Below are 14754 nucleotides of genomic sequence, written 5' to 3'. Positions count from 1 at the left end.
AACCAGCTGAGATGTCACGCTTACGGCTCCAGCCGGCACTGCGCATGCGCGTGACGGTGGCGCCTTCACAGCTCCAGCCGGCACTGCGCATGCGCTTGACAGTGGTGCCTTCACGACCCAGCCGGCACTGCGCATGCGCGTGACAGTGGTGCCTTCACGACCCCAGCCGGCACTACGCATGCGCATGACGGTGGTACCCTTAAAGCCCCAGCCGGCACTGCGCGCGTGGTGGTGGAATTCACAGACCCGTCAGTAATCCGCCTTTTGAGAGATGCCGTAGCTGCTCTCAGAAGGGGAACAATTGACGGGCTGTTTATTGGTTTTATTGATTTTCTTTTAATTGTTTTGAGCTGCGCCCTCGGCCTGAAGCCTGGATGCGTCAGCTGCAAATGTTTTATAACAAAAGAATCAATCAACGTGTGACATGTGTTTGTGCGGACTTGAGGATGGTGTTTAGGCATCTCTCGAGACGGTGAGAACACATTCACGGAGGGGAGAAGGAGGGGCTGTCACGCCACTCGCTTCTTCTTCCTCGACTGCTGGCCGAAATTCTGGGTTGGCTGAGCCTGAGCTGCAGCCGGAACCGGAGATTTTCTCGGCCAACTTGCCCTTGTCTCCAGCCTGGGCTGGGGACTCGGGGTGGGCTGCGACCTCTGCTTGTCCGGTGCTTTAAACCGAGCAGAGTTCGAGACAGCTTGGGTGAAGGACTGCTGCTGCGAAGGCAGCGGCTGGACCCTTCGAGGGAGGCAGAGTGCCTCGTCCTCCTTCTTCTTCGTCTCACACCTCCTTTGCATGGAGGCGAGAGCGGAGCCGAAAATTCCCTCGGGAACGATGGGCATATCCAGCACATCTTCCTTTTCTCGGTCAGGGAGGTTGAGCCATCTCGCTCTTTCCTGCACCACCATGATCCCCATTACCTTGCGTGGCCTGGACGGCGCAGCGCTGGACACGTAGGCAAATGTCCATGACCGCTGCCATCTCGTCCAGAGTGGCTGCTCCCGGGCTACCCGACAGGTCCTCGCAGAGCTCCGCTTGGTAGGCGGTTAGCAGCGAGGACACGTTCAGGGCCCTGGCGGACAGCGCTGCCGCTTTGTAGGACTTTTCAGTCATTGTAGACTGAAAGCGGTCCGACTTTGCTGGCAGCGTGGGGTTCCTGCTCGATGACGGGCCCACCTTCGGTAGAAGCCCGCTGCTTGGGGAAGATGTTTCCCCTCGTAGCGGGACCTGGAGGTCTCCTTGGCCATTTCAGGCCACGGGACGTTGAGTCTGACCGCAGCGCGTTTGCACATGGCCTGCAGGTCCATGCTCAGACCGGGCGAAGCTGGTGTGCTATCGCCCGGGAGAGCAGCCCTCGCTCCAGGCTTTGCAGCCTGGGCCGATGACATGAAGGTGTCCTCTTCTTGTTCATCCGACTCGGACAGGAGGAACGCCAGGGCGTCCTCCTCTTCGTCTAGCTCAAGGACATCCTCCGCGGGTGAGACCATGGTGAGGTCTAACCGGGAGCCCCAGCTTGGTAAAGCGCGGGAATCCGTTCCCGCGTGTCTTGTCGCCACCGGGACCCGGCCTGCTAGGGCGCGGGATTCCGGTTCTGTGGCCATCGCGGATAATGAGCCCCAGACCGACACGGAGAGGGGTTCATTCTCTGTGGCGGACGCCCCCGTGTCTTGACTGCCGGCCGGCGGGTCCATGGACATGGGGGGGGTCCTGTTCCGACAGGCTAGCTTGTCTTGCTAACCGTCGGCGGAGGCTCTTAACAGTGAAGCGGACACAATGTCCGCATGAGCTGGGGTTGTCGATAGCGCCTCGGGCCCGAGGCAGGATGAACAGACCTGGTGTGGGTCTGTGCCCGAGATCTTCAACCCGCAGTCGCAGAGTCGAGCCAGTGAGTCCCTGACTCCTCTGGTGTGAGGGAGAGGGGCGTCCATCTTGGTCGCCTCGTGGCGTGGAGAGGGCCCGCTCTCGACAGGTGGGACGGGAGAAAAAGGTATTACCACCTTGTCCTTAATCCGGAGAAAAAGGACGGTGTGGGTCTTTTATTCCCGGAGAATACTGACTGGTGTGACAGTATGCTCCTTTTTAATCCTTTTCCCCTCCGTGGAGAAGAGAAAAGAAAAACTTCCTCGCTACCGTGGTGTCGGTAGAGAGGGAGCGAGCTAGCAACAGGTGTGCTGCTAGCTTGAAAAATCGGACCTACCTTACTTTCTCGGGTAAGAGAAGGGCGAGATTGATTTTTAAAATACTAACAGCGTTAGTACTACTGTCTTCCTGCAAAGCAGAAGGAGTAGCCGGCGAGCGCCCGTCGACCGAAATGGGTATTTGGGTTCAGTCTGTGGAGAGTGAAGCTTGCCCGGCTACTGTAGAGATGTGCTCTGAAGCGAGAAGAGATGTTTGAATGACGCATGCGTTGTGGCTAGGGGTGTAAAGGTACGGGCCCTTCGGTTCGGTACACATGTGTACCGAAGTGTACCGAACGCATATAACGTTAAACGTAAAAAATTGAGAACGTGAACAACTGGAATCCCCCAACACCTACGCCCGCATCTTGTTCCTGGACTTCAGCTCCGCTTTCAACACCATCAACCCGGAAAAACTCTTCAATAAACGAATGGACATGAACACTGACCCCTGCATCTGTCACTGGATCCACAGCTTCCTCTGGAACAGACAACAACGGGTCAAAATAAATGATTCCACATCTCTCCCTCTGCACCTCAGTGTAGGAGCTCCACAAGGCTGTGTCCTATCCCCCTGGTTATTCTCACTCGACACAAACCAACTCACATCCCAGCACCCCACAGTCAACATAAATAAATACGCAGATGACACAACAATAACAGGACTCATCTCAAATAATAATGAAACACAATACCTCACTCAGATCCATCAAGCAGTCACCTGGTGCTCAGAAAACAACCTCCTACTTAACACAGCAAAAACCCAAGAAATAATCATCGACTTCAGGCGAAAGCCACAGCCCAAGTCACCTCTATCTATCTCCGGCAAACTCATTTTCACCACAGAATCACTCAAATTTCTTGGCACTCACATAAGCAATAACCTCAAATGGAAGACCAACACAGACCACATTTACAAAAAAGCCAACCAAAGGCTATTCTTTCTGTGGCAGCTCAAGAAATACAGAGTGAGGAAACATCTCCTAATCCAGTTCCACACAGCCATCATCCAAAGCATCCTCACATTATCCATCACCGTCTGGTACAGCAGTTCAGACAACCTCTCCCGGAATAAACTTCAATGTATCATCAATAAAGCATCAAAAATCACCTGCAGTCCCCTTCCATCACTCGAATCACTTCACCACCAACAAACTGTCACAAGGGCAAAGAAAATCATTTCTGACCCCTCCCACCCAGGTCACCATGTCTTCCAACTTCTGCCCTCAGGGAGGCGCTACAGGTCACTGTCCGCCAAAACTGCTCGCTTCAAAAACAGCTTCTTCCCCTTTGCAATACGGACACTAAATGGACTCTAAATAACCCCAATGAACAATAATAATCCACCACACCTTGAATTTTAAGTTATGATATGTCTTTGCCCTGTGCTGTGTGTTGTACTTTTTATTGTCTGTTTATTGTATGTTGAACTGTATGGAACAAGCTGTAATACTCTGCACTGAACACGAATTCCACCAGCCTGGCTGTGTGGTCATTAAAGATTCTAAAGATTCTAACTTCTTGGAAGTAATCTCAGGTGCTGCGTCGCAGCATTCAGAGTAATTTGCACCCATTGTGATCAACGCGTCATAGAACGAGCAAGTCATTTCATGGGACGAGCTGGTCAGAGGGATGCGTTCAAATGTGGTCGGTAATTTGAGGAACTGTCGAAATGGCGAATGCAGATAAAGTTGAGCTCGAAAATCCTCCAGCATCATTGAAGTCTCCAGTTTGGGAACATTTTGGTTTCGCAGTTACGTACAAGGATGACGGACAAAGACAGGTGGACCAAACCAAAGCTGTTTGTCGGCATTGTTCAACTAACATTGGTTACGCGGCTGGCAATACATCAAACTTGCACACTCATTTGAAAAGGCATCACCCGAACGTGAATATCACCGGTACCAAAAGACTGAAGTGCAAACCCAACTCCCATTAGCATTTAAGCCTCCACCACTCGCAAAAACTTCAGACCGAGCCAAAGCACAAACGGCAAATATCCTTATGTTGCCATGTTAGCAAAGCGCTACCTGGCTGTATCTGCTACTACCTCTGTCCCTAGCGAGAGGGTGTTCTCCACGGCAGGAGACATTGCTAGTGCCAGCAGATCTGCCCTTTCGGCAAGCAATGTGGAAAAGTACATTTTTCTTTCAAAAAACATGAAAATACAATGACAAGCAAGTCCTAATGTCAAACTGGCTGCTTAGGTACTAGTACAGTACAGTTCAAATACAGAGTATTTCAGTTCATCGAAAAGCTGCACCTTAATGTTTATTTTATTATATTTTGTATTTATTTGAGGGAATACATTATTCATAGTTTAATAATAATTAAAAACCCAAAACTAATAGTTTATGTTTTGTGAGTACTAGTACAGTAAAGTTCAAATACAGATTATTTCAGTTCATCGAAATGCTGCACCTTAATGTTTATTTTATTATATTTTGTATTTATTTGAGTGAATACATTATTCACAGTTTAATAATAATTTAAAAAAAATATGTTGTGTTTTGTGATAATTTTTTCTGCTGTACCGAAAACGTACCGAACCGAACCGTGACCTAAAAACGGAGGTACGTACCGAACCGAAATGTTTGTGAACCGTTATACCCCTAGTTGTGGCGCAAGCTACTTATAGGGGGTGATTTCCCTGACGCTGACGTCAAGATCACCAGCCAAACAGGATTGGCGTAATGAGATTGATGCTTCTGTTTGCTCCGCGATGAGGCGCATCCCATAGTGAGACATCGAACGGAGTGTTATGAATGAGAACTGGCTGGAGCGCGGGCACTAATGTAGCGCGGGCACTTATTTTGTGAGCGCGCTCAAGCCAGTTACTGTGGGGTGAGGTGAGGCACAGATGAGATCTGCCTCACCTCAGAATGCGTCACCCCACAGAAACTGTCTGGAAAGCGGGCCCTAAGCGCATGCCTGTTACCATCTCACTGTATGTCACCAATGTAATGTTTGTAGATCCCTTTATTACATTTATCTTCGCCATCCATAGTCTCTAAATAACTTATTTCACGTATATATGATATTTAGGCTCGCTGGTCTCATCATACAACGGCAATGAAAAAAGCATCAGGGGAGGCAGCCATAACCTCTGCCGCACTGAAGGGGGCGCAAGTGAGCCCACAGGTTCTTGTTGCTACTGTTATTCTACACAGAGACGGTAGACGCAACAAACTAGACTTTTGAAACTAGAGCAAGATAAGGAGGACTTTTACAAAAAAGTAATAGAGATTGTTGTCCAGAAGGAGAGCATGGACTTCATCTTCAAGTCAAGGTAAGACCCCAATTGTAATGGAAATGGGATCTTACTAAGAAAGAACAATCCAATATTTAGATTTTGGGTATCCTTTTGTTGAACGGTCTGTTTAAAATGAATCGAAGCATCAGACTAAAAAAGCTTTTGAAAATAACCGAATATTTCGATTAAGGTCAAAAGATATTTGTAAATCTGACTCTGAAAGAGTCAGTGCCTCACCAGCCATGAACCTCACCGCACGTCAATGGCTGTTTGTCAACCACAACAATATGTTTATTTTATCTTTGACCATGTATTGTTGTTGAAAATGTGAAAAATCTGTGAAAATTAGCATTAATATAATTTGACCTCCAAGGAGCAACAGGGCTCCATAGCTGAGATTGGTGCATTGGCATCTTGGCCCCCAACCTCATTTTCCTTTTTCACGTAAACCAGATAATGAAAACGACCTCTTTTTAAAGAACATCGCCTGTATCCGTCCTTTTTTTTCCTTCACCGGTGCTGGAACTTTGATCCATTCATCCATTACATTTAAAACTTGATTACTGCAACAGCATTCGTTATGGTTCACCTGCCTACATTCTGATAAAACTTCAACATGCTGAAAACTCTGCTCCACCTCCACTCATCCCTCCAACCACATCACCTTTATCCTTTTGCTAAGCAAAATAATGACCGTTGCCGAGAAGGATCAATCAAGAGAAGGAAAGACAGAGCTTTGGACGTCAGATATGACAACAGAAAAAGACAGACAGGCGGTAAACACTAACATGAACACGGTATGGGTTTCTCTGGCATTGTTTAAGGGCTTGTTAGTTGAAAACAAACTGTGAACAGACTTGGACAGTAACAGAAAACATTGATCTGTGCTGCCGGTCATTTAAAAGTTGTTGTTGCAGTTCCAGCCATTGGTACGCCGTGGAACAGAGTTTTTTTAAGGGATAATGTGCAACTAGGCTTTTTCAATATTTTTACTTTTCAATATTGAACAATTTACATTATCCCTTACCTGACATGGACTCTTCACACTACCACCATCACCAAAAAAGCTCGACAGCGGCTCTTCTTCCTCCGCAGGCTCAATATGGACTCCAGGATACTCCAGGATACTCTGCAATAGAGAACCGCAGTGACGCGTCCTAAAACCCGGATGTAAACTTCTTCCGGTTCCTTCGTCAAAAACGCAATGCAATTTCTCCATAGGATTTTGGAAAATAGCTCGAAATAAGGTCTGTGGTTGACACACATTTAAGAGAAGGATCACGTTTTGTTCAGCCGGATAATCTCCACATGTCTCTCCTACTTTTATAATTTTTGAATCATAAATCTAGTCGCCAAAAGCGAAATGCTAACGTTATGCTATAAACGAACTACAAGCCAGTACAGCAGCGTCGCACGACTTCAACGTCACGCCAACTTAAGATCGTTTCAACTGACTTGCACTGAAACTGCACTTTGAACACTTTAAATATATTAACATTTTAAACTGTATACCCCGTTTATCTAGGCCCTTTTTGTTTTATGTATAGGCTACATGTCACACTGTGGGAAACGATATTTCTGGATGTATAACACATGTAGAATTTGTTTACAATAAAGCTGACTTTGACTTCCGCGTGCTTGCATATTTTAACAAAGCTTTTCATTTTAGCCACACTGAATTTAACTAGATGTCATGGCTGTGTCAATTACCAGTCTGATATCGTTTTACAAAGATGACAAGAAGAATGGAGATAGAGGAGAGAACCACTACAAGTCAGGACACGGGCAGCCTAGATGAAGGTGTGCTTACCGGTGTTGTCAGGGCTAGCATGAGGGACAAGGTTTATAGAGTGTCGGTGAGTAGTTATAGCAAGAGTACCGTTAACCTAGAGTTAATTTATTCACATTAATTCCCATCAACAAATCCATTTTATGTGTCACATGAAATCTTTATTAGGCAAGGCAAGTTTATTTATATAGCACTTTTCAACACATGGCAATTCAAAGTGCTTTACAAAAAATGAAAGACATTAAGAAATGGCATTTAAAATCAGTCATTAAAAAGCAAAGCTAATAAAATAAACATTAAAAGAAAAAATACATGGATAAAAGTTACAGTGCAGTTTAAGATGTGAATAGTTCAATTAAAAGCAGCGGCAAAAAGAAAAGTCTTCTTGCTGGATTTAAAAGTAGTCAGCGTTGCAGCGGACCTGCAGGTTTCTGGGAGTTTGTTCCAGATGTTTGGAGCATAATAACTGAATGCTGCTTTACCATGTTTAGTTCTGACTCTGGGGACAGAAAGCTGACCAGTCCCTGAAGACCTGAGAGATCGGGATGGTTAATCATTTAGCAGGAGGTCAGAAATGTATTTTGGGCCTAAACCATTCAGTGCTTTATAAACCAGCAGCAGTATTTTGAAATCTATTCTTTGACACACAGGAAGCCAGTGTAAAGACTTCAGAACAGGAGTGATGTGATCCACTTTCTTAGTGTTAGTGAGGACTGCAGCTTCCTAATAGATGTTTTAGTGAGACCTGTGAAGACACCATTGCAGTAGTCCAGTCTACTGAAGATAACGGGACAAGTTTTTCCAAATCCTGCTGTGACATTAGTCTTTTAATCCTAGATATGTTCTTTAGGTGATAGGCTGATTTAGTAACTGTTTTAATGTGACTGTTGGAACTCAGGTCAGAGTCCATGACTACACCTAGATTTCTGGCTTTATCTGTTGGTTTGAACATTGCAGACTGAGGCTCAGCGCTAACTTTTATACGTTCCACCTTGGCTCCAAAAACCATTACCTCAGTTTTATCTTTGTTTAATTGGAGAAAGTTCTGACACATCCAGTCATTGATTTGTTCAATGCACTTACTCAGTGTTTGAAATGGAGCATAGTCTCCTGGTGAAATGGTTAGGTAAATGTGTGTGTCATCTGCATAGCTATGCTAACTTATTTTGTTGTTCTTCATTATCTGAGCCAATGGTAGCATGTAGACGTTAAAGAGAAGAGGCCCCAAGATTACACATTTTACACACCAGAAAACACAGAAATATCCATGAAATAAACATACAGTAGGCTATAATTGGGAAGGCATTATAAATGTAAATATATTTTAAATAATAAAACAATCCCACCACCACAGGTATCTACAGGAGAAGAGGGAATTCTCTCCACAAAATGTGAATGCCCATGTGGAGAATGGAAATGCAGTCATGCAGCTGCATTAGCCATCTTTGCCATCCACACTTTCAGCTGCACTGACACCCCCTGTCAGTGGAAGAAGCCAAAGGCAGCTAAACGTACGCATTCAGTGGAGGAGCTATTTCCTCCAACCAATAAGTCATTCAACCCGCTGACAAGAGAGCCCACCTCCGAAGATCGTGACTGGCTGAGGGACAGACTCGGGGGCAGGTTCTCAGGAATGTCTTGGCTTCTCTCCCCCGAGCCAGAAGAGGAACACTACAGCTTGGAAACACTTACTGTTCCTAAAATTCTCAAATCTGTTGGGCATCAGGGACCTGAGGCAATTGTGGCAAGCATGGCATTGTCTGAGGAGCAACAGAGGGCAATTCAGGTGGCTACACTGGTCAGCGAACCAACCCAAACTGGCATTTGTTCAGGAAAGGAAGGTTGACTGCCAGCAACGTTGGAGCTGTCCTGAGGTCAAAGCGTGTGACTGCTTCCCTTATTGCCAGGGTGCTAGGGCAACAACAGGCCCTTGGTGGTGTTTTGTCTGTACAGTGGGGGACTATGAATGAATGTGAGGGCGTCAGGGCATTCACCACTGCAACCCAGATGCAGGTCCATGAGTCAGGTTTGTGGCTCTCCCAATCAGGAGTGTTGGGGGCATCTCCAGATGGTCTGGAAGGGTCTCCCGCTGTGCTGGAGGTAAAGTGTCCCTACGGAGCCAGGGAAATGACAATTAGTGAAGCATTGCAAGTCAAGGGCTTCTGTGTCAGTAAGGAAGAGAAACATTCAGCCTGCGTGAGGAGCATCCTTACTGGCACCAAGTGCAAGGTCAGCTTCACCTCACTGCAAGAAAGAAGAAGAAATTGTGAATCGTTTTTAATTTACATTTACTCGCCTTTGCAATGTTGTGGTTGTTAGAGTGTTACCCCCTAAACGCACCAGGAGCGTCTGCGCCGCGTTACGTTGCGGCTGCGCCACGCTGCGACCTCCTCCTGCGACCTAACACACCAGGCGCGTTTCAAAACGTTGCGGAAGCGGAGCCTCGTGTGTGCAGCCTCGCAGTTCTTAATTAACTTTAAAACATTAATATGTAGTTGTTACCTTCCACTCCACAAACTGCAGCGACTAAAAACCAGGCCTTGTCCTTTCTGATGTTGTCCTTGTAAAAAGCATCGGTTACATCGTATACAATGGTGTGTTTCTCCACTTCCATTATGAACTCCTCGTCGTCCATTGTGCGTATCGTAGTGGAGGTGTTGTGATGAAGGAGGGGGGTCTGCTAAATTAGTATATACACGGGATGGGCCTGGCCCGGATGCTCACCTTTCCACTTCCTGCGAGGGGGGGGCTGCCTGTCCGACCTTACGGCTGCGCCGCGGCAAAAATAGGATTCATCCTAATTTTAGAGAAGCGCTGCGCCGAACCGCTTCTGGGACGCGTCTGAGACGTAACGCGGCGCGTGTGGTGGAATAGCACCCATTGACTAGAGTGGCCGCGATCCTTACGACCGCAGCGGCGCAGCCGTAACGCGGCGCAGCCGTAACGCGGCGCAGCGCAGACGCTCCTGGTGCGTTTAGGGGGTTAGGCTTCCTGTCAGCTCGTCTGTTGGGAAGATATAAAATATTAGTTTCATGGAAGTCACATCGTCACAAATAAGAGCATTAAGACATACAGTACATAGGCTAAAACATAACATCTAAAGATATAACCTTGCACTTTGTCTCGTGAACATTTTCACTATTTTGACATTTTTATAGATCAAAATTGAACTAAAGAAATAAAGGTAGATTAATCCATATTGAAAATAGGTGTCAGCTGCTACACTAATTATAATAGTTATATTTCTTAATTAATTAAGATATTACTGTATTGATCCCAATTGGGGAAATGTTTGTGTTGCAGCAGCATAACAAGAAAAACAAAATATAAGTTATTATATATACAAAAGTATGTTAGGGATGGAATATTAAATTGAATATAAATGTAAAATGTACATGTGATGTTACGTCCAAGAGAAGCTATGGAGCAGAGAGTTCTCTGCCAGCCAGAGGTGATTTGTTATTAGTTCAATATGTCAAACTGATTTCCCTGACTACAATCTTTAGTTACATGGTGAAACGTTATGCTGCTTGTACTAATTAGACTTATCATATAAGCCACACAGGTTTTAATAGGATGTATTCATTATCTTTACTTATTTTGCGGTCTTTTCAGCAGTGCCATCTCTAAAACGGCGATACACTACCCATCATTTACATTTCACCGTGACATGGACAACAATGTAACGTCAGCTTACCTCATGGCACGAATCCAGACTCTCCTTTGGAAAACATTGGCCGGGAAACGATAGAACGAGCACGTTTCATGCGAAGACCTGTGGCTGCAACCCGGAGCAAAGCAACAAACCATTGCGTAGCTAACTAGTAGCGCTAGCTTTAGCTAACGTTAGCCAATGAAACGAACTGCCGAGTAAAATTGGAAAACACTGGCAATTAATTGTTCTATAATTTATAAAACTACGGTGTTAAAAATGACCATTTCAAAAATAGAGATTCTAATGGTAAGATATAGATATACAGATACTAAAGAGACTACAGATAGGCTACTAAAGATAGGCAGGTACTTGCTTTCAAGCAGAACACAGGGGAAAACAAACTTAGCGGGAGTGTTTACGTGTGTAGGCGTAATGACGTACAACGGACTCGACCATTTCTGTAGTCCTATTCAGCCACTCGGTAACAACCATCGTTTTTCAGACACGTAAACTCTTCACAAATCACCAGTGGGGTCACTGCTGATGTATCTACTGTCGTAGAACAAAACGTGATTTATCTCTTAAATTTGTGTCAACCACAGACCTTATTTCGAGCTATTTTCCAAAACCCTATGGAGAAAATACATTGCTTTTTTGACGAAGGAACCGGAAGTGCTAAAAATGCTAACTTACTTCCGGGTTTTAGGACGCGTCACTGCGGTTCTCTATTCTACAGGTGCACCATAGAGAGGATCCTGACCGGCTGCATCACGGCCTGGTACGACAGCTGCACCGCCCTCAATCGTAAGGCTTTACAGAGGGTGGTGAAAGCTGCACAGAACCACCAGGACGGAGCTGCCATCCATGGAGGACCTCTACTCCCAGTGGCTCAGGAAGAAATCCATCAGAATTATAAAAGACCCCCATCACCCCAGCCACAAAAGGTTCTGGCTGCTGCCGTCTGGCTGCTACTTAGACATTATTTATCTATTTTCCTAATATATCATATTCCAATAACTTGTATATGGACTCTTATTGCACTATTTCACTATTTCACTTTTTAAAACTATTTTTCTTTTTGTATTACTATATATGTGTCCTGCCTTTGGCTGGCCTGGACCCCTCTTCCATGGACTACCTGAAGCTAGCTGCCTGCATCTCTGCAGTCATCAAACTGCAGGATACCCGCTAGCTGCTAATGCTAGCGGCTAATGCTAGCGGCTGCCCGGCTCACCTGTCCACTCAACGCTCCGTCTCTCCTGCCTGGCATAGCATTGAGGTACTCCGCTGCGATACTTCTACAACTCAACAACCATTACACACCGTTATGCATCTCAGCCATCAAAAACCACAAACTTCTAAAACGAACCAGATACATCTATAGAGGCTCCGGTTGCAAGTTTGTTTACTTTCACACAGGTCACTCCATCCCCGTACTCTGGTCAGCTGAGCGCACACCCACCTTTCGACTACATCATCACAACAATACAGACGTCCGCGCCCCCTGTCTGCAAGCCCTGCCAATGACACCCGAGTCAATCCTCACCACACAAAGCAATATGAAGCTCACTCTGTTTAATACCCGGTCCCTCAACAATAAAAGCCACATTCTCAACGAATTCATTCTGGACAATAAACTGGACTTTCTCTGTCTGACAGAAACCTGGCAACAACCTCTGGATTATCTCTTACTCAACCTCACTACACCCAATGGATACTCATACACAAATAAGCCACGCTCAGAGGGCCGAGGTGGTGGAATTGCCGTAATACACCGACAGGACATTAAAACCAGCCTCATCCCCATCTCATCTGCTCCTTCATTTGAACACCTGGCTTTTAAACTCTCTGGTCACACACAGTCAGTCCTGGCAGTTGTCTACCGCCCTCCCAAACCAAACCCATCATTCCTCTCTGATTTCTCTGAATTTCTGACCCAGCTCTGTTCTTTCTCCACCTCAGTCCTCCTACTACATTCAAAACATCACTCAAAACCCACCTGTTCAACGCTATAAAACAGCCTGTCCTCCTACAAAAAACGACCATATAGGTCGATTGTTCAGCAGCTAAATACGAACCAGAGACACGTTTTAAAGTGTAGCCCCTCTAGTGGTCGTGTAAGACCACGCTCCGGGGGGTCGTTTATTCACAAATAACCCTCTCTGGAAAATCCTAAATTGTGGAATAGTTTGGCCATTAAAATGCTTTTTTATTAGATTTCTAGCGAGAAGTGTATATTGTACTTTTATAATCCACGTCCAGTGGATGTGTAGGATCTACAGTTTGATAGATATACGAAGATGATTTGAGGTCTCGCCAGGAGAACGTGTACTGTATATGGGGCAACTTCCATGTAAAGTTAGCGTGGGTGAAAACAGTATTTCCGGTCTCGAAGTTTTCATAATAAAACCGGAAGTATTCCCCACACTGTCAAATGATTACGCAGTGATATCCATAGACATATAAAGAGTAGACGCCGCATTGGCTGCTGGGGCGCAAGAAATACGGCCGCCATCTTGGACCGGTCATCCTACAGACATTCTACCCAGAGACAGCAGAGGTTTCAAGATGCCAGAGCACTGTGCGGCGTATTGCTGTGCAAATCGGCGGACGATTGCGAACAGGGGTCGGGGGATTACTTTTCACAAGTAAGATTCAACATTATTATTGTACTGTATTGATGTCCGCCAGCGAAATCGTAGCCAGCAAACATTATGTGTATGGCCAACTGAGACTTTATAAATCATATGCTGCTGTAACAAGTGCATTTCCCCGTTGTGGGATGAATAAAGTAAAATCTAATCTAATCTATCTATGAAGAAGGAAGAAAATAAGCTTGACCTCCTTCTTAAAAAATGTTTGTGTTGACTCTCAAATCTCCCGTTTTTATTTTGAAGGTTTCCCAAAGACAAAGATATGAGGAAGAAGTGGGAAGTTGCTTTGAGGAGGGAAGGGTTCACTGCAAGCGAGTCATCCGTGATTTGCAGTGAGCATTGTAAGCAGGACGAGTTTGACAGGACAGGACAGATTGTCCGACTCAGAGATGGTGTTATTCCCTCCATCTTCAGCTTCCCGGTTCACCTCCAAAGAGTAGGTGTATCATCATAAAGCTAATAGCATTCATACATGTAAATATTCTATTATCTTATCAATAACGTGTGTGTGTGTGTGTGTGTGTGTGTGTGTGTGTGTGTGTGTGTGTGTGTGTGTGTGTGTGTGTGTGTGTGTGTGTGTGTGTGTGTGTGTGTGTGTGTGTGTGTGTGTGTGTGTGTGTGTGTGTGTGTGTGTGTGTGTGTGTGTGTGTGTGTGTGTGTGTGTGTCAAGTATTATGCTTCTTCATTTTAGCTGGAAAAGGGCAGGACTACGTCTACTTCCAGAAAAGCTGAAGAGAGCCTGTCTGTGGCCCCTCAGGACGACCCAGAAGCTTCAACCTCACACTCACAACCTCAGCCTAATGATGTGAGTATTTCTATTTTCAACATCATATCATAATGGTCCTAGACAAAGTAAAATCTCTCTTGTTTGTTGCCACTCATATTAAACACACTCACAAATAAACCCATACACACACAATTGAAGACATGTTGAACATGCATTCCTGGCACACTCACTCACACACGCGTGTGCACACACACACACACACACACACACACACACACACACACACACACACACACACGCATGATGCTGGCAGTGGCTTTGACAGGTGATGACTATAAGAAAGAATGTGGGCCATACTCTAGTTGTGTCAAAGTGATGTGTGTGAAGTGAAACATCACTCAAACCATGTTCATCCCTCTTTCTACTAGGATCATAGCTATGTCTTGCCTGCTTCTCCTACTGCTCTTAAGGCCAGAGTCAATGAAGCTTTAGCAAGAGTGGA

The 14754-nt window shown here is 45.6% G+C and overlaps 1 long non-coding RNA gene across 1 annotated transcript; it reads left to right on the top strand.

The window, feature by feature from the left end:
* Positions 1-13333: 13333 nt before the first annotated feature.
* On the top strand, positions 13334-14753 carry LOC139434697 (uncharacterized). Its single transcript, XR_011644018.1, has 4 exons — positions 13334-13519; positions 13769-13961; positions 14217-14330; positions 14681-14753. It is a non-coding gene; the product is annotated as an uncharacterized lncRNA (long non-coding RNA).
* The last annotated feature ends 1 nt before the right edge of the window (position 14754 follows it).

The sequence above is a fragment of the Pseudochaenichthys georgianus genome, chromosome 1, assembly GCF_902827115.2.
Source record: "Pseudochaenichthys georgianus chromosome 1, fPseGeo1.2, whole genome shotgun sequence".
In the NCBI taxonomy this organism is placed as follows: Eukaryota; Metazoa; Chordata; class Actinopteri; order Perciformes; family Channichthyidae; genus Pseudochaenichthys; species Pseudochaenichthys georgianus.
Note: the sequence above shows the minus strand (reverse complement) of the source record. Positions and strands in the feature narration are given on the sequence as shown.